The sequence below is a fragment of the Herpailurus yagouaroundi genome, unplaced genomic scaffold, assembly GCF_014898765.1.
Source record: "Herpailurus yagouaroundi ecotype Mexico unplaced genomic scaffold, PumYag 162, whole genome shotgun sequence".
Taxonomy (NCBI): Eukaryota; Metazoa; Chordata; class Mammalia; order Carnivora; family Felidae; genus Herpailurus; species Herpailurus yagouaroundi.
The window spans coordinates 5,283,084-5,310,462 of NW_024412403.1; the positions used below are offsets into that span (position 1 = coordinate 5,283,084).

The 27,379-nt window shown below is 43.4% G+C and overlaps 1 protein-coding gene across 1 annotated transcript in view; it reads left to right on the top strand.

The window, feature by feature from the left end:
* The window catches only part of DSCAM (DS cell adhesion molecule), a 665,388-nt gene that overhangs the window by 108,087 nt on the left and 529,922 nt on the right, over positions 1-27,379 (top strand). The gene's annotated exons all lie outside the window — the stretch shown is intronic.

The window sequence follows — 27,379 nt, forward strand, 5'->3', positions numbered from 1 at the left end:
GAGGTCGACAGAGGCTGTGAATGACTACATGTTGTCATAAACGCCTAGTTTAGCACAGAGATAATCATTGAGACATCCCTGGCTCTCCCAGCTCTGAGATTCTATCATCCAGTTTCATTTGGGTAAATATGGAAAACCATCTATATTGTTTCCAAGTGAGCAGAAATGATCTCTTTAGATGGCAGATTCCAGTGTCTTAGCTCCTTCTCATCATTCCCAACATTAGGGCACATGAGAGAGAGGACAAAGAAAGAAATGATACTGGGAAGTAATTTGGAGGTCACAAAGGTGCAGGGTTCATTGGAGGAAAACTGTGTGTTCACTTGTATGAGCAACCCAGCTATCACATGGGCCCAGAGTCCCACCCAAAAGCCATGGCCAGGAAAGCCAACAAGTTTCATTTAGAAGAAATAACAAAAGTGGTCAATGAGGAAGATGTGGGAACAGTTTACTAGAACTGATCTGAAAGGCAGGAAAGGAGATATGAGCCAGTAGAGCAGGTAAGCAACTGGTTTAAGTATCAGGTGGAGTAGTTTGCCAAGAAGAGTCGCTTAGGAACCAGGAAGACAAATGAGGGGTTGCAGGAAGCGTGGCCTGGCTGAGCTGACCTGCAGGCCCATGGAGGTGGGGGTGAGAGCCTTCTGAGCCATATGGAGAGGGTATGGGGTGCCCCTAAAAAGGAGCACCTATAAAGTAATTCCAGGTGACTTGGAATAAATGTGTAAGAGCAAAGGGTCAATTCAACACTGGCATACAAACTTTCTACTTACTTAGTAATGTGGTGTATTTAGGGGGTGCCTGGGTGGCTCAGTTGAGAGCTGGACTCTTGATTTTGACTCAGGTCATGATCCCAGGGTTGTGGGAGGGAGCTCTGTGTTGGAGTCTGTGCTGAGCCTGGAGCCTGCTTAAAGATTCTGACTTTCTCTCCCTCTGGCCCTCTCCCCCACTCATGCTCTCTCTAAAATAATAATAATAATAATAATAATAATAATATGGCGTATTTAATGGTTATAACTGCTCAGAAGCATGGGAAAAAGTTTTGTTATCTAATTTTGGAAAATCACAGTATTTTCACTCTCCAGATTTACTACAAAGATGTTCCAACTTCCAGGGTCTTTCCTTTGTCATCAGCTGCTTGACCTGGGTTCTCTGCAGGGGCTCCTCTCGCTGGCCAGCCTCAAAAGCCCATTCTTTTTGTCTGACTTCCCAGGCATCCTGCCTCCCCAGGGCCCATTAGCCCTGACTCCTCCTCCTCCTCCAGATGGCCAGAGACAAAGGATTGGATCCTCCACATTTCTCAACTGAATGTCCTCAAGAGTCCCAGTTAAACATCAAATTATGTTGTAATTCTTTGTCTGTTTAGGGATTACTCATCATTGGCCAGACTAAGTCACATGGCCAGTCCTGATGTCAGTAGACTATGAGCATGTGATTTTTTTTCCCCAGAGGAGTTTGACTTGTTGTCATTTAGCTGCATATACAGTCTGCACACAAAAGATACACAGTTACATGTTTCCATGAGACTCACTCCTTCTGAAGAAGTCCTTTCTGTTAATTTTCTTTCAATTTAATTTTGATTTCCCTGAAACTAAAGGGCTCAAGGAATTTTATAAGGATAATCACATCCAATTCCAGGACTGTTTTCACCCATGGTTCCCAACCTCTGGGCCTCTGTGTGGGGATAGGGAATGAATGACCTTGGAGAGCTAGCACTACAGCATATATCCTAGTACTTCCTGCCAACTAATATGTATGACACACACACACATGAAGCTAGACAGGCAGGCAGATAGATAATAGACAGATAATCATGATAGATAGATGAATGGATGGATGGATGGATGGATGGATAGATAGATGAATGGATGGATGTTTGGATGGTTTGATGAAGAGATATAGAGATAGATGGATGGATAGATGAATGGATAGATGGACGGATGGATAGGATAGATAGATAGATAGATAGATAGATCGATCGATAGGTAGATAGAGTACTTATGAGACGCCACTGACTGTTCTACACCTGATCTTAGCCAGAAGGCTGAGAAGCAATGCCAGTGACTGTTCTAAGGGCTTTACATATATTAACTCAAGCGTTAATAAACTTTTTCAGGGAAGGTAAATATGCTAAATCTTTTAGTCTTTGGGGACCATGAGTTCTATGTTTTCACTACGTAACTGTGCCATTATGTAGAGCAAAAGTGATTGCAAACACCCTGTAAACAGTTGAGCATGGCTTTGTTCCAATACAGATCAGCTTACAAAAGCAGGACGTGAACTAGCTTGACCCCTGGGCTATATAGTTTGTCATATATTTGCTTATTTTTTCCTTACGACAACCTTACAGTTATTCTTAATTTATAGGTAAGGAGACTGAGGCTCATAGAGGTACAGTAACTTATTAGAGGTCACCCAGCTGGTAAGTGGGGAAGCCAGGTTTTGATGAGGCAGCCTGGCCCCAGGGCCCACGTTTCTAACCACTGGAATGAACTGCTTCTCTGTGACGCGGCTCTGGTGGGTTCAGATAGGCTTTTGAAGTGTAGATCAGATAAAGAGGGATCGGCTTTCCAGGTATTTAATAGCTTGGTCCTTTTGCTATGTAAACAAAGGCACAAATTATTCAAGCTCCCCTCATGCTGGGGTTGTGTGCCCTGGTTAATATAAGCGCATGAGACCCCAAACTGGAAAATATACAGAGTGGTAACAATGTACCATCTGAATGTTTTTCACCGTTCACTTACAACATAGGGGACCTTCAGGTTTCTTTCTGGTGCCTCTCCACAAGGGGGGCATAAAAGGCAAAGTCACCGCAGAGGCGCTCCACCCAGGAGCAAGGAAAAGCCATTGTGGTGTGTGGGAAACAAGTACGGTTAGAAGGGCTAAATGTGTGTGGCCGTCAGTCATTTCTGCTGAGAGACCATGCACCAATCACTGTGCTTCTCTAAATCTGAGTTTTCTCTTATGAAAAATGGAGGTAAAGATATCTAGCTACAGTTGGGCAGTGAGTAATTGAGGAGTTGAACTAAATGTAACATAACACCTCACAGACGCGTAAGGAATCCTCTGTCTTTGTCGCCTTCAGGGTAGGGTTTTGCTTTTGTTGTATTTCTCAGTTGATTGTGTTTAGAGAAGGCTCTGACCATGTATTAACTGCAAATGAGTCATTGAATTCCAAGTTGCTCATCCCTGTTTAAGGAAAATGACTAGCTCTTTAAGTTTCAAGTGATTTTCTAGAAAAGTCAGAATGTTCAGGATCTCTGGAGCATTTTCTTGTAAGTGATGGTACAAGCCATGTGGTCAGCTTTCTTTACTTTTTCTGCTGATTCTAGTGCCACATAACATTCAAGACTTGGCCCTCCCAGTTGTTGTTATGATCTCCAAGTACATGTATCACTGATTCTTCTGTCCTTACCTGGTCCTTTGTCCTTCCCTCTGTTTGCAAGAGGTCACTAGGTTACCTCTGTCTACCAGAGGTTACATTTGTTCGTTCATTGATTCAACACATATGAAGCTGTCTGCTATGGGTCAGGCAACGTGCCAGCTTCTGGGGAAACAAAGGCATGAAATAGACATGACTCCCGTCCTCAGTACATCTCTCTCTTCCCAGCATTGGAATGACTTGGCACGACAGGCGCTTTCCTACTTTGCTGAGGATCTGAAAACTGGATGTCCAGTTTATTTTAGTTATTATGTCGCTGGTATATAAAGAGCGAATCCAAGAACTCAAGGTACTTTTATGAATAAAGTTTTTAAGTTTGATCGCATTGGCTTTGTACTACCTGTTCTGACCTTGCTGAGAAGTTTTATTTCTGTTAGCATCCTAATTCCTTATCATTCTAGCAACAAATACTTACTTAGCATCTGCTATGTGATGATCACTCTGGGAAAACATTGGCAAATTCTAGTGATGGTCTCCTGCCTTCAAGGAGCTTACAGTCTAGTAACAAAGATAGGCAGGAAAAGACCTCAACAACTTAAACGTAATGAATGAAAACAATGCCATCAACGTGAAGGATGAGTTGGAGGCGAGAGAGACAAGGCAGGCAAGGGGATTATTCAGAGGGTTATTGTAGACAAGGCGGAATAAATAGAAATTATCCAATTTTCCAAATACAAAAGTAAAAGGTATGACTTCACCGCAAGAACTCTTTGAGTAGAATAAATTGAAATAATTAAGGTTTGTTGTAAATGTTCCAAAGGAAACAAACAGGGGAGAGAGGTAGAGTGGTGGTACAGGGTGGGAGAGCATCTATTTTGAGTTAGGGAAGCAGGAAGGTCCCTCCATGTCCTGAGGAATGAGAAAGGACCAACCACTTGAAGAGCAGAGGGTGACATCAATGAAGGATGCAAGGAGACAGTGTGGCTGGAACTGAGTGAGACTAAAAGGAGACCAGGTCACACAGAGAGGCGATTTAGACTTCCTGTTGCTATCCTGAGGCTGGGAGGCAATGGGAAAAGTTTTGATTTTATTTCAACTTCAGTGGGAAGTCAAGTGAAGGACTTTGACAAGGAACATGACCTGATTCGATGTTGGGTTAAAGAGGTCACTCTCACTAATGAAGATCAGAAGGAATAAATTGTAGAAGAGAACGTGTGAATGCAGAGAGACTAGGCAGGGAGCTATTTCAAATGTCTACCTAAGAGATGATGGTGAACTCAACTGGAGTAGAGACACATGGACTGACATGTGAGCTATGTTTTGGAAATAGAATAGGATCTGTTGAAAGATGTGCTGAGGTAGAATGAGAGGAAGGAAGGAATGTAGGGCAGAAGGACGGTGAAATCAAGAGTGATTCCTGGTTTGAGGGATTGGGTTAATGGCGGTCCATTTCCCTGAGAAGAAGAAATGTGTAAGAGGTTGTGTGGGGGGAGTTAAGAATGCTTTAAAACAGATTAGGTTTTAAATACAATAGACACTCATGTGGAAGGGCCAGGTTGGCAGTTAAATATGTGGATTTTATGTGGCCACATAAATCTGTGAGTTATCAGCTATATAATTGTATCTAAAGTGATTGGACGAATGTGATACTCTATGAAGGGAAGGAAAGAGAGCCCAGGACAAATTCGTGAAGAACACTAACATTTAGAGATGAGACAAAGGGGGAGGAGACGTCAGTGCAGCACCCAGTGGATTGGGAGGAAATGTAAGAATGTGGGGTGTCATGGATGTCATGACAATAATGGTAGAGGGAGGCTTTAGCTGTATCAGATGCTGCTGAGAGGTTAAGATGATATCCATGAGATTGTCACCTGGACAAGGCCAGTGTCTTGAGGGACATAAGTTATATGGAAGAGGTTGAAGGCAAATGGCTGGTGAACATGTGAAGATGAATATTGGACCTGCTCCTTTGAAAAACATGGTTGTGCATGAGAAGCAAAAAAAAAAAAAAAAAATGGGATAGTAGTAAAAGAGAAAATCTAGTAAAGGGAATTTGGTTTTATTGTTGTTATTTGTTTATGTGTTTGTCGTAGAACAAATAGCAAGCGTGGTTGCATGATGGTCACAGTGATCCAACAGAGAAAAAGATACTGAGAAGCAGTTACAAAGAAAGAAGAAAGCAGAAGGACCGAGGTCTTCAAGAAGCCCACAAGGTGGGGGCTTCCAGAGCTCCGGCCGGAGAGTTTGTCTTGAGAGGGAAACTGGAGACGGGTGCAGAGTTGAGGTTAGATTCTAACTGAGAAAGTTTAAGGTGAGATTTCTGTTCAGAGAAAGGGTGGGGAAGGCCTTGGGAGAGCTTTTAGGAGAGAAGACGGAGATGAGAAACTTAAGGTTCTGTCTCAGGGAGATGGGAAGAAGCTCGTTAGACACAGGGTTGTGGACCCTTGTTGAGCAACTTCTTCAGGTGAGCAAGACTCTGGGAGAGCTGGGTTCTGGAGAATTTAAGTGTAACTGTACAGGACATGGTAGTGCCTCTTGACGGAATATTTTTCTCTTGATCCCCACGGTTTTTTATTTTCCTTTGGAGAACCTGGACGAATTGGTCTCCATGTTTATCTCTGTAGTGTTTCCACTCCTGGGTAAATTTTACTTGAGGTTTGGTATCTATTGAATTTCATAAACATCTCTCATTTTTCCACAGCACCCATGTCTCCTTCAGAAATTGTGTCAATGTTCGTTTTGTCCATTTGGGAGACCTAAAAAATAAAGATTTAAAATGAAAATTTGCTTAAACTTCAAGATGTAGATATTATTTGCATCTTTTATAATATATTTGTATAATACATAATCAAAACAGTAACAACCAACATAATAAACACACTCTTAGATTACAAAAACTCATTTTAATTTATATAAACAAAGATTATTTTTCTGTATGTTGCTTGAGAAATGATTGGTATGAATAAGCTCTTTGGAAGATTATTCCATTAATTATACTGTCTCAGCTTTTCAAAATATATTTGAAACATTTTATAATTTAGATTTGCCTGTAAAATTGACTTGTATGAGTGTGTATGTGTGTGCGTGCACAAAGATGTCTTCTGACATTTCCTTGGACTATATAACGGTCAAGGTCACTAAAAGCCAATGTTTAGGAACACAAGGCGCCAGTATTGACGTTCCATCTTCCTCCGTGCTTCTGTCCTTTGTCTGGAAGTTTCTTCAGACCCTACTCTGCTCATCTGTAGTATGGCCATGCAGTTCAGGTGCCCAATACCCCATCTGGAGAGGAGGCTGCTTTATTTCCCTACCTTCTGTAATCTTCTGCCTCCATTCTAAGGGTCTGGGGAAGAAATAAACAATCTTGGGAGTTGGTTTTTTGTTTTTTTTTTTGTTGTTGTTGTTGTTTTTTTTAATCTGGTTGTTTTCTGACAACGCTGGGGATATATTCTTCTAGATAGATGTTCAGGTAAGACAGGTCTGAAAAAAAAAGTTTGCTATCTCTGTGCCTTATTCACCTGTTTCTAACTTGTATTACTAGAAGCTAACTGAGAGCCAGTTCTGTTTCCTTCCATGTGAGGGCAGTGGTAGAGGAAAGGACATGTTTCCATGTTGGTGATGGATGATGAGGAGGGAGGCTGAGGGGTGAAGCAGGGTCTGGATAGCGAGCTGGTGAGCTCAGTGTTCTGTTGGGATGCTGTGCCATCGGGGGTAGGCGGGCACCCCCCCCCCCCCCCCATGACATAAATTGGAATGGGGGGGAAATGTGTGTTCAGAACATGGCCCCAAATCAGCGTCAGGGCCTAGCCCCACGGGAATACTGGAAAACAAAACAAAACAAAAAAACCCTCTGAGAGTGAACTCATTGGAAAAACCGTGTGCCTTAAAACATTCCGAGAGGAGACCACCCCTCAGGCTGTAGGATGACGGGTGATCAAGGTCATGATCAGGCCAGCTAGAGGTAAGCTTTTTGGAGCACAAAGTTGCAGCACTTGGCCATACCTTAAACAACTAAACAAGACAAAAACACCCGCCGTGCCCGGGCCCAGTGTTTTCTCCTGACCCTGTATTTCACATATACAAGTCTATTCTGGGGGAGGAACAGGACAGGAAATGATGGCAGAGTCGCCTTTGGAACCTCTAGTTGCTTTCAAGAGGCCTGTGTGTCAAGGGTGAGCCCTCCACACCTTTGTGTTTGCAGAGCCTCAATTGGTCCTGTGTTTATTTAGTCTCTTATTTGAAAAGACGCTTCCCTCTTGCCTTGGAAGAAGCTCATTACAGATAGACTTCACCTTTCTGTTGCCAAAGATGTTTCCTTGAAATGAACATGTAAAGAATGTTAGATCAGTAGCATGTCGCTGCGAGGCTATCCCTTTGATCCAGTTCGGAACGCATTTGTTAAAAAGCCGCTTTATTGATTTTTTTTTTTTTTTAGCTGCTTTTTGCTGTGTTTGGAGCATTTGTACATATGCACATCACAATTTTTGCTACATCAAAGTGCTTAATAAGTTCACTGCACTCAGGAAACAGCATGCAAAACAGAGCGACTTTTCTCCAGGAAGATTTCTGCCACTTAACCCCCGGTATGAAAGTTGTTTTTAATGCGGTCCTTCTGAATAGCTTCAGAATAGGTTATGCAGTCTTCGGTGGAACAGGCAGCCTGACTCCGCCCTGCTTCTCGGAAAAAGGTGCAGTGTTGAAAAGGGGGAGTTTCATAGAGCCAGGCGATGCATCTGATGGCCTTCTGTTGGACAAGAGTGATTTCACTTCAATTAATTATTTAATTGCTCACATTTGTGGGTGTCACTGGCTTCCAGGGAAGTGTTGACAGTGTTTGATGTATATGAGGCTCGTCCTTCATTTAGTAATAAATTGAAATTTATTTAGGTGACTAAGGTGATGTTTCTGTATTAGGTCCAATTATATTATTAGGCATGAGCACGGTAGGACCCTTATTTTTATTTATTTATTTTTTGTATGGGGTACTACAAAGCAGTGTAGAGTGCTTTTAATTCAAAATAAGGAGGGCGGGGAGGCTCTCGAAGATGCGGCTGTTAAAGACACCTCATGCAGGTATACAGGTGAACGCGTGTTAAAGATGTAACTTCTTTAATGAGGGAGCAGAGAAGATGTTATAACCAGTTCCAGCATTCATCAGGAATATTGGAATAAATGCGCCAATGCAGTCAAAACTGCCTTTTCCATGGGGAGGAGGGGGGGGGAGGGCTGGGGAGGGAAGTCAATTAGACCCCTACCAGCTAAGGCAGAATTTGTGTCTATCAGTTCCCGACAAACTATACGATTCAAAAGTAGCTCCAAAGTGATGAAAGCCCAGAATAATCTCTGCACATTTTGCAGTTTTTTCAGTGAAGCACACATTGGTTTTTTTTTTTTTCTCTGCACCTCCGACAGAGTGGCTGATCCTCAAATCCTTTATTTGGCTTTAATACTAGACAAGCACCTGACTTGGGGGGACTAGCTGAAGGTCAAGGAGTAAGAAAAGAGCAGAATAGGTATACGGAGCAAAAGAAATTCAGCCTAAAACAAGCAACCCGTCAACTTAGTATTCAAACACCTTTTGTCTCTTAGAGATTTATTTTTATTTCATGTTCATTTATTTTTGAAGAAGCCAGAGACCGAGCGTGAGCGGGGGAGGGGCAGAGAGAGAGGGAGACACAGAATCCTAAACAGGCTCCGGGTTCTAAGCTGTCAGCACAGAGCCCAACACGGGTCTCGGACTCATGAACCGTAAGATCATGACCTGAGCTGAAGTTGGAGGCTTCCAGGTGCCCCTGTCTCTTAGATTTTTTTTTATTGTGCTGGGAATTGAGGTAAAAGGTGGCTTTCCTTATTTCTGACTCCTGTCTCTTGGGCTGTTCTTGTGGCCAACCCATGACTTGGCTCAGTCCCCGCCCTTACTTCCACTCTGATGTCTCTCTGTGCACCAGACTCTCCACTCTCCGTAAAAGCCATCCCTAATTGCGCCCTGGGATGGGCATTTGGGGCCCTCTCTGTGCAGAGCCTGCAAATAGAGTGGCCAAATGCCCTTGATGCAGAATCTCAGTCCCTCCCTGCAGCTTAAAGAACACAGAGGGGGGCGCCCAGCAGCCCGGGCCTGCTGCCTGCTGCTCAGGCATTGTCCTGTAAATTAGAGCTTCTGACTACTGGATCCTCAGGCCTCTTCCAGCTGCCTCTTGGGGGTGATCCGCATCCGGAGACATCCGCTTTCTTGACGTTTTCTTCTTGGCCCGAATGAAATCTTACCCCAAGTGCTAGCACATTGAAATGACGTCCACAACAGGTCTCACGAAAGGCTCCTTGGGAGTCCGGTCGTGAACCCCGAAGGCTAAAATGTGGGCGAGAGGGTCCAGAAGAATGTCTGATATGAGGAAAGCGCCCCATGTCACTCTCTGTAAGCTCACCTCACCTCAAAATTGCTGGCTTTGTTACTGCATACGGGCTAGCTGGTTTTTTTTCTTTTTCTTTTTTTTTTTACGTTTATTTATTTTTGGGACAGAGAGAGACAGAGCATGAATGGGCGAGGGGCAGAGAGAGAGGGAGACACAGAATCGGAAACAGGCTCCAGGCTCTGAGCCGTCAGCCCAGAGCCCGACGCGGGGCTCGAACTCCCGGAGCGCGAGATCGTGACCTGGCTGAAGTCGGACGCTTAACCGACTGCGCCACCCAGGCGCCCCTCAAAGATTTTTTTAAAAGCCTTCATGGCTTGTTTTTTTTTTTTTTTTAATTTTTTTTTTAACGTTTATTTATTTTTGAGACAGAGAGAGACAGAGCATGAACAGGTGAGGGGCAGAGAGAGAGGGAGACACAGAATCGGAAACAGGCTCCAGGCTCTGAGCCATCAGCCCAGAGCCCGACGCGGGGCTCGAACTCCCGGAGCGCGAGATCGTGACCTGGCTGAAGTCGGACGCTTAACCGACTGTGCCACCCAGGCGCCCCTTTTTTTTCTTTTTATAATGCGATAATTATATATATATATATATATATATATATATATATATATATATATAACAAAATTACTTTTTAATGTACAATTCTGCAAGTTTTGACAAATGCCTGGAGTCGAAAAACTGCTGCCACAATCAGAGAGGAGACATTGGCACTGAACCCCCCCAAATACCGTGGGGGTTAGTCAGTTACCTCACCTCTCATCTCCGTTCCCCCACCTGTCCCCTGCTGGTGCCACCTTGCCTCGGAGTGTGGCTTTTTTCACTTTAGATCTGCCCCTGTGATTACCTATATGTGCCTGCTGGGTAGTGGCACCCTGCTGACTGCAGTGGAACACGGTGGCTGACAGGTGTTCCATTGTAGGGACGTACAGCTTTTTTATTGTCACGCTTGTAGAGAGACGTCGTTTTGTTTTGTTGTGTTTACTTACGGGAGATTATGAATACAGCCATTATAAACATTCATTTACAGGTTTTATATGAACGTGAGTTTTTATTTCACTGGGGTAAATACCCAGCAGTAGCATTTCTGAGTTGCAGGGTAAGTGAATGTTTAACTTGGTAAAGAGCAAATAGTTTTTCAGAATGGCTAATTCATTTTGAGTTCCCACCAGCAACATGAGAATCCCACATGCTACCTGTCCTCACGTCCTAACCCCTAACCGGTACTTGGTACTATGAGATGTCCTTCCCTTCCTCCCTCCCTTCCCCCCTCCCTCCCCTCCCTCCCCCCCTCCCTCCCTCCCTCCCCTCCCCTCCCCTCCCCTCCCTTCCCTTCCCTTCCCCCCTCCTTCCTTCCCTCCCTCCCTCTCTTTCTTTGCCATTCTGATAGGCATGTAGTGTTGTCTCACATGATTTAAATTGCATTTCCTTGGTAACTAATATATTGGAGCTTTCCCCCCCCATTTGCTTATTTACTATTTGTATATTTTCTTTATTGAAGTACCTACTCAAATCCTCTGACTGGGCTTTTTTAAAAATAGCTCTCCCATCCCCATTTTATCTTTCATAAAACAAGAATGCAGTTTCGGGTCTCGGAACTACAGACTGGCACGTCCACAATGCCTCTGGATGTGGTGGGAAAACAAACTGGGAGGACAAATTATTTTGTGGATCCTTGAGGAGTAGATATTAACTAAAGTCGTAATCAACAGAAGCCTTCACTAAAAATAAGTTATGCCAAGGGGACCTGATTTCCTTCCTTTCTGATGAGTTAATTAAATTGTATATTAAAATAATTTCATAGATACAATATTGTGTTTCAGGCTTGTGAACAAAATGGAGAGATGTGGACTGCATGACAATAAGATTAGAGTGAATTATATTTTGTTGAAATAATATTACCCTAAGATATTGATTTTTCTTTTCTTTTCTTTTTTTTTTTTTTTGAGTCTGCCAACCTGGAGGGATGTTCCTGGCCCAACATCACTTACTCATCTGTAATATTCAAATTAAGTCATCCAGAATTAAGTGTTCTGTAGATTCTATCTGACAGGGCATAAATGTGCCGCAAAGCCTTAGGCAGAATGGACCCAGATGTCCAGAATGTGGATCTGTGGTCTTCCCTGCCCTCCCCCCGCCACTGCCCCTCCCCGGGCCATCAACGGGAAGGTAGCGGTGGCGCCTGCTAGGAGGAGAGCTTTGAGGTGCCACCCCCAAGTTCAGCCTGCAGATGCAGGGGTGGCTGTCCACCTGCCGCTCTCCTCCCCTCTTTCCTTAGACCACGTCCAGCGGAGGACGTCTTCTTAAGAGCCGAGACCACAGAGAGTTTATCTGTGGATTTCATGAGGCGACGTTTGCAAACGCATTTATTCATTCTTCATTTAGATTTTATGAAAAAGGAGCACACGTTTTGAGAGGCATGGAGAAGCCCATTGATTTTTGGTGTGCCAACTAGCAATTTTCTTCTTATCAGAGATGTTTATTGAAACGCGATGCTTTAATTTCTTAAAGCAATGCCATGTTTTAATCAGTCCCACGCAGCTCTTCATTCAGGAGCCAGAAAGTGAGGAAGGAAAATGTTCTTTGGAAAGCAGACAAGACATTTCTGTTGCTTTACTGTGACAAAGATCCGAGGTTGCTTCCAAGTGGACGGACGCCTCCCATTGGAACGTCCCTCCTCCGTCTGGGGGTTTGTCTGGCATCGTTTTGGCGGAGGGAGGAACTGGTAGGAGCTGTCAGGAGAGTCTCAGTCTCTGGCTGTGCTTGTAGCTACCACCGGACCCCTGACCCAGCTGCTTCCAAGTCAGCGGTTCCCGACCGAGGGCCGTTTCCCCCCAGGAGTCCCGAGGCAATGTCTGTAGACGCTTGATGGTCCCAATCCGGAGGGAGTTACTGGCATCTAGTGTGTAGAAGTCCGGGCACTGCTAACATCCTACGTTGCCCGGAACGTCCCCACAACCAAGAATTATGTGGCCCCAAATGTCTATGGTGCTGAGGATGATAAACCCTGCAGTCCCCGGGGGCCAGCGATGTCACGATGTAGGGATCTCAGGTCCATTCTGACTGCGGGTCGTTGGGTGTCCAGAGCAGTGATGGAATCTGGGTCTTGACTTCTGTTGGGCTCGTTTTTTTTTTTTTTAATGTTTATTTATTTTTGAGAGAGAGAGAGAGAGAGTGCTAGAAAGTAGGGGAGGGGCAGAGAGAGAGGGAAGCAGAATCTGAAGCAGGCTCCAGGCTTTGAGCTGTCAGCCCAGGGGGGGGTCTCGAACTCCTGGACCGTGAGATCATGACCTGAGCTGAAGTTGGACGCTTGACCGACTGATCTCAGTGACGGATGCCCAGGGTCCCAGGCCAGGGAAGCCACTGGGCTCTCAGAGTCCGTGGCTCCTGGGGGGTGTGGTCACACAGGCACACACACGACCGGAAGGAATGCTGACGACTGCCACCCATCACACCAATGGCACAAATAAGCCAGGTAAGCTCGTGTGGCATGTTTGCAGGCCCCCGGTGTCTCAAACGGCCTTATTCACGTGTAGCACAGGGAAGATTTCCAGGGTTCAGGCCAAGGTCAGTTGTGTAAGCAGGCCCCCCGAAGATGTGGGAGGTGAGCGGCATCATCCTGCCTTTCTCACACCCTGCAGTCATCAGTACCCTTCTAGCCAAGTCCTTCTGTTTCGGTCAGACAGGGTTGGTTACTGGTGCTTGCAGCCCACAAGCGGGAGCTGGCTTGTGCATGACGTCATTCACAAAATGACAACCAAGGCCATTTCTGTGTTTTGCATTGATTGCGCGTGCGTGTGCATGCCTGTGTGTGTGTGTGTCATTTCAAACTGTTATCTTCATCATTTACATCAAAAGTGAGCTCTTTGGGGGCGCCTGGGTGGCTCAGTCAGTTGAGCGTCCGACTTCAGCTCAGGTTATGTCCTCGCGGTTCGTGGGTTCGAGCCCCGCATCTGGCTCTGTGCCGACAGCTCAGAGCCTGCAGCCTGCTTCAGATTCTCTCTCTCTCTCTCTCTCTCTGCCCCTGCCCTGCTCATGCTTTGTCTCTCTCTCAAAATAAATAAAATAAAATAAACGTTAAAAAAATTTGTTAAAAGTGAGCTCTTTGAAGGCTCCACTGGAGACCGTACCTGAGTCAGGGGGAGGGTATAATAGGGAATGCCATTTACCTCCCTATGGCTTTAAAAATTTTATATTTAACATATTTTCTCTTTTTCATTTTTTTATTTTATTAAAACATTTGTTTAATGTTTATTTATTTTTGAGAGACAGAGAGCACGAGCAAGGGAGGGACCGAGAGAGGGGGAGACACAGAATCCGAAGCAGGCTCCAGGCTCTGAGTTGTCAGCACAGAGCTGGATGCGGGACTCGAACCCGCGAACCGTGAGATCATGACCTGAGCCGAAGGCTGACGCTTAACCAAGAGAGAGCCACCCAGGCGCCCCTCTGTCTTTTTAAAAATAGACTAGAGTCAGCAGTCTTGCAGAGGTGTTGCCTACATCACATTTAGACCTTTGTCAGTGTGCAGCTCTGTGCCTCGGGGTGCCTTTAGCTCTGGTGTCTGGGTGTTGGTACAGGTCCCAGGCCACCTCGGGGGTCTGCCGTTGCGTTGTCTGAGGCATCCTGGTTTTCTTACGTGCGTACTAAATGTAACTCACGTATGTAGCGCAGATGACAATCTCCAAGGAAAGCAATGTTACCACCCGCAATAATGAAAGAGTTCGGTGGGAAACGTTTGGCCATGGCTGGGGCACATCAGCCTGATTTTCTCCCGCACCAGGCTCCTCTCTTTCTCGCGGATTCATCGAGGATGACAATGAGACTGCTCTTAAGATACTTTTTCCCCTTTCTTTCAGATTGTAAAAATAGTTCAGAGTTATTATTTAAAACCTAAAAACACAGGGGGCGCCTGGGTGGCGCAGTCGGTTAAGCGTCCGACTTCAGCCAGGTCACGATCTCGCGGTCCGTGAGTTCGAGCCCCGCATCAGGCTCTGGGCTGATGGCTCGGAGCCTGGAGCCTGTTTCCGATTCTGTGTCTCCCTCTCTCTCTGCCCCTCCCCCGTTCATGCTCTGTCTCTGTCTGTCCCATAAATAAATAAAAACGTTGAAAAAAAATTTAAAAAAAAAAAAAAACCTAAAAACACAGAAGATGTAAAGTTGGTCATGAAAATAATTCATAATTCTGTTATTTAGAAAATTGTTGCCATTTTGGTGCATAACATCCCCACCTATTTTGAAGGCATCTAGATGGGGACTGTAATGTGTGTGTACATGTGGATATGCATACACATGCCTATGAATATGCATCCACATAGTTGTAACGTATATGTAAGTGATATCCTTTAGATCCTATTGATGTCCTTCTGTGACATGCTTTTCACTTGTTCTGTTGACACTACGTCAACATTACATATTCATCCACACTTTTGAAGGATGTTACGTGGCCTCGTGAGTCTCCATCCCGTGGCTGTGCCATAGTTAGAAGTGCTGGCATTAACATACGGCTGCGTCCATGTTTTATATCACGTGTCATGCTGTGATGAGAATTTTCCATCAAATCTTGGTACCCATAGGATTTTCCCTCAAGAATATGTTCTTACGGGTGGCATTTCTGAATGGAAGGACAGGCACGTTTTTCCAATTTTAACTTGTGGTTTTGGTGGCTCAGTGGGTTGAGCATCCAACTCTTGATTTCAGCTCACATCATGGTCTCACATTTCGTGGGTTCGAGCCCCACGTTGGGTTGGGATTCTCTCTCTCTCTCTCTCTCTCTCTCTCTGACCCTCCCCCACTCACAGTCTCCCTCTCCCTCCCTCAAAATAAATAGACTTAAAAAAAAGAGAGAAATTTATGGCCAGTGTCCTCCATAGAAGTTGTTCCAAATTTCACAGAGGGCCTACTTGCTCACAGATTTACCCATCTTAACAATTAGTGTGTGTGTGTGTGTGTGTGTGTGTGTGTGTGTGTGTGTAAAATCTGAACACTTGGTGTACAGAAATGGCTTTTCATCATAATTAAAATGTGAAATAATTTTCGCTAGTAAGGATTAGCCAGAAAACCTTGAAATGAACTCCGTTGGCTTCTCTTTTAATCAGAATGTCAGCCTGGTCAAATGTACCAAATAACACTAAGTAGCAAACGAAGCAAAGTGGTTTCTTGACCCTAAAGAAGCTGTTGGTGTGGATGATCGCCTGACCCCCCGCACTTTTGTGACCTTGGGTCGGTTACTCCTGCAGGAAGCCCGGGGCCCGTGGGTGCTGAGGGGGCCAGGTCTACACGGCCCGGCTCTTGGGGCCGGGACTGGGTTCTGGTTGACGGGGTGCCTCTCAAGGGCTCTCCGAATCTCAGGGGGGCAGTCTCTGTCAGTATGCTTTTCTCCCTGGGCAGGACTGGTTTTCAGGACCCACAGAGACTTTTTCTTCATGTGCAGGAGAAGTAATTTGTCTCCCAGATTTTGATTATGTCACACTTATTCCTTTTCTAATTATCCCTTATTTGTTCAATATAAGATAATAAATTCTGACAAACAATCAGCGAATGGGTACCAAGCGATGTGCTTCATTTTAATTGGCTTGCCTTTTTTTTTTTTCCTTCTCTGCTAAATTATAGCCCATCAGCATGAGGTTCCCTGTGGTGAACAGCTAATAATATGCCCAGGTGCAGCCAATTTTACTTCCTAAATAAGAAATAATAGCTACGGATCCCCCAAATGTGAAGTGGAAAAGTGGGCCTTAATATCGCTTCTCAGCAGTATGCTTGCTGGGGCAAATTTTACATCCCGATCTCTCTTCTAACAATGTGGCCTTCGGTGAGGCGCAGATGGCTTTCTTAGAGACGTCCGAGAAATCTCTTGTTTACAGTAGGTGGCCTTAGATTTCACAGTAAAAAAAGCTTCTTTAAGACTCGAGAACATAAAACTACTCGAGATAAATACAAATGAAAAGGTCCCCGTTAAACGACCCACTTCAACAGAATTTCACCCCATTTATTTCCCAGAACGGTGCTAGGAGGTGGGGTTGGATTCGTGCGACGACCCCAGGCAGATCTATCCAGTTGCTGGGGACTCCTTCCTCTTGTCACTTGACCACTAGTAATACTTGTTCCGACTTAGGGACACTGTCATGGGTTTTAATTAGCTACAATGGGGTGAAGGTAGATGGTTGTAATTTTTTTCCAATTAACTTCATTATTTCTTACGCCGCCTGACTCAAAGAGGTACGGTTTCCGGCAAATCCAAGCATCCTCTTTCCGAGGATAGGTTGACCGGCATTTTCTCTTGGCAATATGGATGTTATTTTCGTGGCCGGGTGGCTACAGACACTCTTGAGACCCCTCCTCCCCCCAAAACATAGGGGAAAGGTAGCAAAGGAGAAAGAATTAAAGATCCTTACCTTAGTTCGCCGATGCCGTATGTACAATTATGGATGCGAAAGCTAAAATGAAAAGAATAACATAGGTTGCCGACCCCTTCCCTCCTTCCCTCCTGCAGATTTCTGTCTCACGCACTGTTTTCCACATGCCCTTGTTCCCTTGTCGGCCACCTCTGCACCACAGCCAAAGGGATTATCAGAAACCACCCAAGTTATCCATGGCTGCGAAACAAACATTTCCAAACTTGGTGGCTTAAAAGAACTACCCTTTCCTTGGCTCGTGGGCAGGAGATTTGGGCAGAGCTCAGCAGAGAAGCTCACCTGTCCTTGGAGATGCGTGGACCTCAGCTGTGATGGCATGAATAACCAGCAGGATAGAAATCTGCTCTCTCCTTGGGGAAAGGCTGGTTTGGAGACTAGTGGAGACTGTTCTCATTCACAGGATGACCTTTCTCTTTAGCTCATCGCCTTGGGCCCTCTCCCCTTGGTATCGCTCTTGATTTGGCTCTCTTGCAGCAGCTAGACTTCTTACACGGTGGTTCAGGGCTCCCAGAGAGAGTGTGTCCAGTGATTAGGGCAGAGCTACAAGGCTTTTTATGACCCGGCCTTACAAATCCCAGAACTTGACATCCACCAAATTCTCTTAGATCGTTAAGGTCAACTTGGATTCAAAGAGAGGAATTAGACCCCCCACTCTCAATGAGAAGCGTAGCCAAGAATCTCCATCTATCTCTCTAATTCCTCATAAAAACACAGTGGATATTTTCTTTGGGGGGGCTTAAAATACATTTTTATTAGATTACAGTATTTGTAGTTTTCACCACCCTCCTATTACCAGGAAACCAGATAGGATTAGACAGGTTGACCACCCCCTCCCCCACCTTCCAGCCCCTTTGATATTTTCACTCTCTAGCTTAAGACCCTCCAAGGCTTCCCAGTGCTTTTAAGATAAAATCCAATACTGATTCAGAGCCCCCTACGTGTTTCTGTCAACCAGGCTCATCTAACATGGCTCTCCCAGGGTCTGCGGTCTGTATTTTAATATCCCAACTTTCCTCCGCTTTCTTGAACCAACCACCACAGTGGTGGTCCCCACCTCATGTTCTTCTCTTTATACGTCGTCTGTATGATGCCTGGCTAAAGCCAAAGTATCTTCCAGTATCCATTTAAATGTCACTTATTGGGAAGCCTTTATTTACCTCTGGATGCAGCCAGGTGTCCTTTCTTAGCACTCAGTGTTAAATGTTAGTTACGTAATCCAATGCTTGCATACCTCACTGGAATGAAAGTCTCATTAAGGTAGGGTTTTGTAAAAAAAAAAAAAAAAAAATACTGTCCAGTACCGTTTGTATAGCACCTAACCCAGTACCTAGTATACAGTAGGCATCTAACAAATATTTATTAAATGAGTTGATATCCTATTGGCCTAAATCCAGAAGTAGTGCTTACCTGTACATCTCAAATCCTACCAAGTCTGTGAAACAGTGGTCTCCCAAGATACTTGTGGATCTGCACCATCCAGTAGGGCAGCCACGGCCACATGTGATGCCACACCGAACCCTGGACATGTGGCTGGTCTGAACTGAGAGTGCCCCAAGTGTGACCTACGTACCGCATTCCAAAGATGTAGTGTGACAAAAAAGAATGTAAATGTCCTCATTCATAATATTTTATGCAGATTATCTGTTGAAATGATAATAGTTTTGCTCTACCGTGCTAATGAAGTATATTAGTAAAATTAATTTCACCTGCCTCTTTTTACATTTTTAGTGTGACTTAACCTTAGGATCTTGAATCACATACATGGCTTTCATTTGGGGGTCGTGTTGTGCTTCTGTCGAACAATGCTGCCCTAGACAGAGGGCTCGATGGTGAAATCTGCTGGGAGAAATGCCACCAAATTCTCCCCGTTTAGAAGATTTAGAATGAATGCACCAAAGGTGCCGAGAAGTCTTGCAATGGCACACCTGTTTCCTTTAAGCCAGTGTTTTTGGAAGTGATTTGACCACACATGGGATCTATTTTAGCACCCTAGGTATTCATTTTCCATGAAGCACCCTTAGGGAAACATAGCTGGGTACCTGTCCCCAGAGTGCCTGATCCTGAAGTCATGGAGTGTGACTTTCTTAAAATCTTGAATCACCTACACGGCTTTCGTTGTTGGTAGGACGTGGAGTGGGAGACATTGAAGAGAAAGCCAGATTTAGGGACCGTGCCAGAATTGCAGAACACCTCGTAAAGCCACGTAAGACCTGCGTGTCCCCCTGGGCGGTGGAAGTCATGTCCATTCAGGTAGACAGAGCCTCCCCAGCCCCGGAGGTAGGGACAGCCCGCTCTGGGATCTTCACAGAGGTCTGGGCTGTTTTTGGATTTGCCTTATTCAACTACTTTATTTTAGTTTGCTCAAGAGGTGAACCAGAGGTGTGGTGTACAACTTGGCCAGATACAGTGTGTGTGCGGAGGCGTGCCCAAGGGACGGGGCGTAGGGGGAGTAAACGTGTCACAGTCACAGTGCCGTATCGTCCTGCGGTTGCCTTGAACTGGCTGCCAGAAATGCGGGCGTTTTATTCTCGCCACCGTCAACGATAGATGTTTTTCTCCCTGGCCATTCCACATTTTGGTCTTGAGGGGAGAGACAAGAGATGGAAATGTGCCATGTATCAACACGGAATCCTCCAGATTGCCTCTTGGACTCTGCCGCAGGCCTCGTTTCTGTTTTAAAGGTGTTTAGTCCTTGCGAAATTGTGCTCTGCAGCTCTCTGAAACTGGGAAATCATCCTTCTCCCCGTAAGGAAGAACTGTGGCCTCTTACGAATTAATCTCCAGAGGACTGGGACGCCCTTTGATGGACTGTTACCGGACCACAGATGTAAGAAGTACAGAGAGCTCGAACCAGAGCTTGACGAGGTCTTGACAGGCTTACCACCTTGCTCTCATCCTGGCACCAGCCTTTCCCAGGAAGGCCAGCCTGCCCTTTGTCAGAGCCAATACGGGGCTCTCATTGCCACCTAATTCCAATAAAGTGTTTCCAGTTTAGAGTTCTCCTCCTCAGTCAGCATCTCCAATGCTATTTTCATCCGACCGCCAACATTTTTCTCTTTCTCATGGAGATTTGGCTCCCCTCCCCACTGTGTGATTAGAAGGAACATTGCACTGTGTTATTCTACACAGAGCAGAGCGGCAGAGCATTTCCTATAAGCATAAATCTTAATTGCTATCCTTGCTCAAAATCATAAATAACCCTAGCCCAAGTATCATCCCACACAAGAAGGAAGAAAGCCAGGCAGAACATAATAAAAAGGTATTAATTGATAACTAACCAGGTGCTCTATCTCGCTTCAGTATAAATTTTATGACAACAATATTGTATAATTACTTCTTCTGGCGTTGAAAATTCCATATGATGTGCATACTTTAACTCTTTCTAGACCCAGCTGGAAAGAAAGCACGGATTTGGAAATCCGAGGCAATTCAGCATATTCAAGATATTTGACACAGAAAGGACATGAGAATTGCACTGGGACTGGAACCACAACCTTGATTTAAGGAAGGAGGGAAGAAATGGTGGCCTGGTACCCTTATAACCAAAATTGTGGCATCCTTTAAGAAAATTCCAAATTTAAATTCTTTATATATGAAGTTGTTATTTAAGCTTGCCAACAGTTAAAATAGACCAGTCTTTCCCAAATATGCTCCCTTAAACGCTTCTTTGGGGGAGAGTTTATAATTTGTTCATTTGCCTACAGGCTTTGATGGCCAGCAAATTTGACAAATACTTTCACAGCAGAGAGATGTTATTGAGGGTGCAGCGTATGAAGCATAGTAAAAAGGCTGAGAGATTTTATAGTAAAAATACCTGTTTAAATTTATCTAACCTGCATTTCCACAACCTGTTGGGCCACAAAACAATTTATTTTGAGCCACCTCTCTTATTTTTCTTTAGAATACCAATTTAGGAAATGTTGAAATATATAGCGATGGGGGTGTGTGTGTGTGATGGGCTGGTTTCTTTTACGTTACTCTGCCCAGTAGACCCAGCCCTCTGTCCCCAGTTTTATTGAACACATTGGATCACAACATTTTATTGTTCTTTCCAGCTTAAAATATATTTTTGAAACATCCAGTCCTAGTACCTGAATCCATTAAAAAAATACTTCAATGGCAGTCCAAGATTATAGCAATGAAATATAATGTGATGTCAGCAGGTTTTTAGGATAATTCTTTTTTTCTGCTGTTGACATGAAAATCTTTCCAGTGAGTTCATTATGATTGTGTATATTTGATAATCAATCTCTACCAGTCGTAGAGCCTTTCAGAGTCGATACTCTTTTGAAAAACTCCCAGTCAAGAGCTCTCGATAGAAGGTAACAAGAAACTGGAGGCTGGCCTCTCTGTAAGTCCCCCATTGAAAGCTTTGTTCTCCTCCCTGTCCCTCCGTCCTCCGCCGTCAGCCTCCATGGAGTCACCTTGGTCCTACCCCTTTGTGCCAACTTCCTGCTCCATCTGGGATAGCGCACAGTGGGTGGGAACATACTAACCATTCTCTTGCTCTCATTTTGCCCCTGAAGTCCCTAGAAAGATGAATGCTTTTGAGCAGCTCAGAATTAAGCAGGACTGCGTTACACAGGAAAGTAGGATATGAATAACTTGAAGCACATTTTTTTGAATAAGATGTTCTTTGCAGACTTCCTGTAAGTGATTGGGATCATTTATCTTGCTGTGATTTCACAGCACAAACATAATTGTGCTTGTTGTTCTTTGCTGATTTAAGTGAAACATAATTGTCCTCTTTGAAAAAAATGAAAAAAAAAAAAACGATGAAGTTGGTTAATTTAAAAAGCTACCTGGGTTTGTTAAGCATGGAGATTATTGATATTGTGAGAAGGAAGTGACACCATGGCCAGACCAAATACAGAGCAGGGGACGCTGATCCTGTGGAGGCTAAAGGTACATTTGATGGGGGATATGAACAGACCCAGAAGTGGTTCCTTGGCAGCTACAGCACATATCGCACCTGGCCATCTCAAGGCCGTGTGACCTTGGGAAAGTTCTTAGCTCCTAGGCTCCGCGTCGAGAAAACTTGGAGTTGTCCTAGACTGGAGGACAAATTCAGCCAAGGGCCAAGTTCAGCCAGCTTTAATATTTGCATTTGGTCTAACAAACACACTGTTGGCCTGTATGATACTGCATGTTTATTTTGAGTAATTGGCAGCATTGAACGTGGTAAAGGTGTGCTGTGAAATCTAGATTTCTGGCTCCTCTTGAAAACCTGTACCTCTGGCGCTGGAGACTCGTGCTCCCAATGGGGTTGCAGCTGGCTACTCTGCTTTCCAGTTCATCACCGTCCCCACCAACCCCAGTGTCCCTGGCATTGAGGCAAACCGCCAGTCACCAGTCATATTCGCCACGTGTGCCGTTTGCTTATAGCAATTTCGAATTACTGAATGATCGGTGGGACCCGCGTTTCTATCCAAAGTAAAATATTTTCTCACGAAAAATGAGATCTGCCCTATTTCTTTGTATTAGTAAACAGTGTGTATTTCATATAAAAGCCAAGTGCATTTTATTTTTTATTGACACGCATCCAACTTTGCTCATGTTGGCTACCATCTTGTCCTTTGTAGCATTTCAGTTCGTGACCTGGTTTGGGGCTGCTAAACACATCTGCCTACTTTTTTTTGGAAACAAAGTTTTATCGGGACATGACGTACCTATTCGTTTGCATGCTGTCTGTGATTGCATTCACATTCCAGCTGCAGACTTGAGTCGCCGCAATAAAGACTATATATTTGACAAAGCCAAAAACATTTATTTAAAAAAAAAATTTTTTTTTCAACGTTTATTTATTTTTGGGACAGAGAGAGACAGAGCATTAACAGGGGAGGGGCAGAGAGAGAGGGAGACACAGAATCGGAAACAGGCTCCAGGCTCCGAGCCATCAGCCCAGAGCCTGACGCGGGGCTCGAACTCACGGACCGCGAGATCGTGACCTGGCTGAAGTCGGACGCTTAACCGACTGCGCCACCCAGACGCCCCTAAGCCAAAAACATTTATTATTTGACCGTTTATACAAAAAGCTTGATGACTCTTTTTTTTTTGAAACTTCAGCTCTGACATATATAGAACCTGGAAGTCATTCAACTTCTTATAACAAGAAAAAAAAAGAGAGAATGTGTGTAAAAGAAATAAAAATCATACTCGCATCTTGTTATTACAAAGTAAGAAGAGCAGAAATGATAAAAAAAAAAAAAAAACACAAACAACTCAACAACCAAAGACCGATGGCTTTTCTTAGATCCATCAGAGAGAATTGAAGTCACGGGGCCAACTGCCACTCTGAAATATTGAAGCGATAGGTTGAAGCACAGAATGACTGCTAAGGTCAGTTTACTGGGAGAAGAATTGGTCAGAACATTTCAATGGTAAGTTTGACAAATTGCAGGGGGTTAAGCATGGATGGTTAAAGAAGTAACATTTTCCGGAAGCTCCCATATACTTTCTTCAGTTTTACCTCCAGGAGCCTCATTAAGTTCTCACCTGGAGATCAGAGAAAATCCCCTTTGTGTTTTGTGCATAGGGAGTGGAAAAGCATCATTTGAAATAAGCCTAGTGCCTTCTCCATAACAAAGCCTTGTCTTCCCAGGGAAGTTACTTTACCAGAGCCTTATCTAACCTGGGAAAGACCACTTAGCCAACAGCCGACCCCTCTAGGTTCCTTCTGGTCTTGCCGAGAAAGGGAGAAAAAAGAGATTCAACAAACAAACAACAACAACAACGAAAACAACATTTGAAAGTTACAACCCGAGGACTCAGGGATACTGAAAACTGAGATTCAGTTGTAAGATTATAGAAAGCTCCCCCTTCTCAGCCCCTTCCCATCACATCAACAGGGCTCCAAAGTAAAAGCAGTGTATTACCACTGAGAAAGCTACAAGACACAAACTCCAAGGAGTTCTACAGAAACGCAGAAAACAGAAGAGAAATAAAATACAATAAAAATAAAATAAATAAAATAAAATAAAATAAAATAAAATAAAATAAAATAAAATAGAAACCCAGAGCAAGCTGAAGTCTCTGGCCCCTATAGCCACAACAGTATTAAGTATAGGCGAGCTGCTTCTCAGACTTGACATAAAATATCACACTAAAAGCCTAATTATCACAGTTCCTATTACTCAATATACCATGTCTATCTGTTAAGAAAAATTTATGAGGAATGCGGTACAAGTAAAGACACACGTGAAGGGACAAAGCAAGACTTAGGACCAGACTCAGGTATGACACAAATGTTAGATTTATCAGACTTGGAATTTAAAATAACTTTGGTTAATGTGCTAAGGGATCTAATGGAAACAGTAGGTAAATGCAAGAGCATATGGGTGGTACACACAGAGTTGAAAACTCTAGGGGCGTCTGGGGGGCTCCTTCGGTTAAGTGGCCGACTTCGACTCAGGTCATGATCTCCTGGTTCGTGAGTTCGAGCCCCACGTCGGGCTCTGTGTTGACAGCTCGGAGCCTGGAGCCTGCTTCGGATTCTGTGTCTCCCTCTCTCTCTGTCCCTTCCCCACTCATGCTCTGTCTCTCTCTGTCTCTCAATAATAAATAGATGTTAAAAAAAATTTAAGAAAAGAAAACTTTGAGAAAGAGGTAAAAGAAATGCTACAATAGAAAACAATGAACAACAATGAAGAATGCCTTTGATAGGCTCATTACTAGAATAGGCACAAGCAAGAATGAACAATGAGCCTGGAGATATGTCAATAGAGACATCAAGCTGAAATGTAAAGAGGAAAAAAATGAAAAAGGAGCAGAATATTCAAGAATTGTGGGAAAATTACAAAAGATAACATATGCAAAATGTGAAAGCTAGAGGAGAAAAAAGAAAAAGGTACAGAAAGAATATTTCAAGAAATGATAACTGGGAATTATCCAAAATTGATGGACACCAAATCACAGATCCAAGAGGCTCAGAGAATACCAAACAGGATAATCATTCCCAAATTTAACACCCAAGCATATTATATCCAAACATCAGAAAACCAAAGAAAAAGAGAAAATAGTAAAAGAAATTGGCGGTGGGGGACCTTACCTGTAAAGGAACTGGGATAATAATTATATTGGACTTTTTGCCACAAACAATGTAAGCAAGAGAGTGGAGTGAAATATGTAATGTATTGAAAGAAAAACAAAAGCTATGGACACACAATTCTATATCCTACATAATTATTCTTCAAGAGTGAAGGAGAAGTCTTTTTTTTTTTTTTTAACGTTTTATTTATTTTTGAGACAGGGAGAGACAGAGCATGAACAGGGGAGGGTCAGAGAGAGGGAGACACAGAATCCGAAACAGGCTCCAGGCTCTGAGCTGTCAGCACAGAGCCCGACGAGGGGCTCGAACTCACGGACCGCAAGATCATGACCTGAGCCGAAGTCGGCTGCTTAACCAACTGAGCCACCCCAGGCGCCGCAAGGAGAAGTATTTTCTTAGACACGTAAAAACTGAAGAAATTTGTCAACAGCGACTTGCCTTGTAAGACATGTTAAAAGTTGTTCTACAGAGAGAAGGAAAATAACATAAAGTCAGAAACCAGACCTGCGTACAGAAAGAAGGCATATCGTAGAAGGAATAAATGATAGAAAAATAACATTTGGAAGGCAAAACAGACAAATCCACTATTATAGAGACTATAATACCTCTCTTTCAGGAATTGACAGCAGGCAGAAAATGAGTAAGGATATAGATGACCTGAACATCGCCATCAAACAAGCAAATCTAATCGACATTTATAAAATACTTCATTAACAGCAGAATACACATTCTTTTCAAATGGAATGTTCACCCAGATCACATTCTGGGCCATAAAACACACTCCACCAAAATTAAAATCATAGAAACCACACAGAACATGGTCTCATACCACAACAGAATTAAACCACAGTGGAATTAAATTTGATTCAGTTAAAGATAGTTACAAAGTCTCTAAATATTTGGAGAATAAAAACACACTTCTAAATAACACATGAATCAAAGAAAGTCTCAAGGGAAATTTAAAAACATTTTGAACTAAATGAAAACACAACTTATAAAAATGTGTAGAATACAATGAGAGAGTATTACCTCAACAGAAACTTACAGTATTTAATGTGTATGTCAGAAAAAGAGGACTGTCTGAAATCCATCATATAAGCTTCCAACTTTGGAAACTAGAGAAGGAAGTAAAATATAAGCCTAACACAAGCAGAAGAAAAGAAATCATAGGAATCAGAGCAGAAATCAATTAATTGAAAATGGGAAGCCAATAGGAAAAAGAAACAAAAGTAAAATCTTTGAAATATCAATAAAATTGGTAAACCTCCAGCTAGGTTACCAAGAAAAAAAAGTGAGAAGACGTAAACAACTAATATCAGAAATGAAAGAGGGGTCATTGCTAATGATTCCATGACCGTTAAAATGATAATAAAAGAGTATTATAAAAGACCCTATGCCCACAAATTTGATAAATGAAAAAAACTAATTTCCTGGAGGACACAAACTATGAAAATTCATGCAAGGAGAAATAGATCATCTTAATGAGGCTATATATATTTTTAAAAATTGAGTTGGAGTTAGTAACCTTCCAAAAAAGGCAATAGCAGGCCAAAATGGTTTCACAGGTGCATTCTACCAACCAGTTAAGGAAGAAATTACATAAATTCTCTAAAACCTCTTCCTAAGACTAAAAGCAGAGGAAATATTTCATAATTCCTTCTAGGAGACCAATATTACTCTAATACCAAAACCAAATAAACACATCACAAGAAAGCTGCAGACGAGCGTCTCCCATGAACATGGATACAAAATGAAGTATTAGCAGATCCAATCCAACCATGTATAAAAAGGATTATAGTCCACAACCAAGCTGACTTATTCCAGGTATGGAAGGCTGGTTCCACATTTGAAAATCAATTAATATAATCCATGATGATTAATAATCTAAAGAAAGAAGTCAACTGATCATAACTGGTCATAATAGATGCAGAAAAAAAAAAAACATTTGATAAAACCAACATTTATCTATGATTGAAAACTTTCAGCAAATTAGGAATACAGTGGAACTTTCTCATCCTTTTTTCATAGCCACAAAAAATATACAACAAACATTAAACTTAATGGTGAGAAAGTACTTTCCCTCTCAGACTGGGAACAAGACAAGGATGTCCCCTCTCACTGATCCTATTCACGA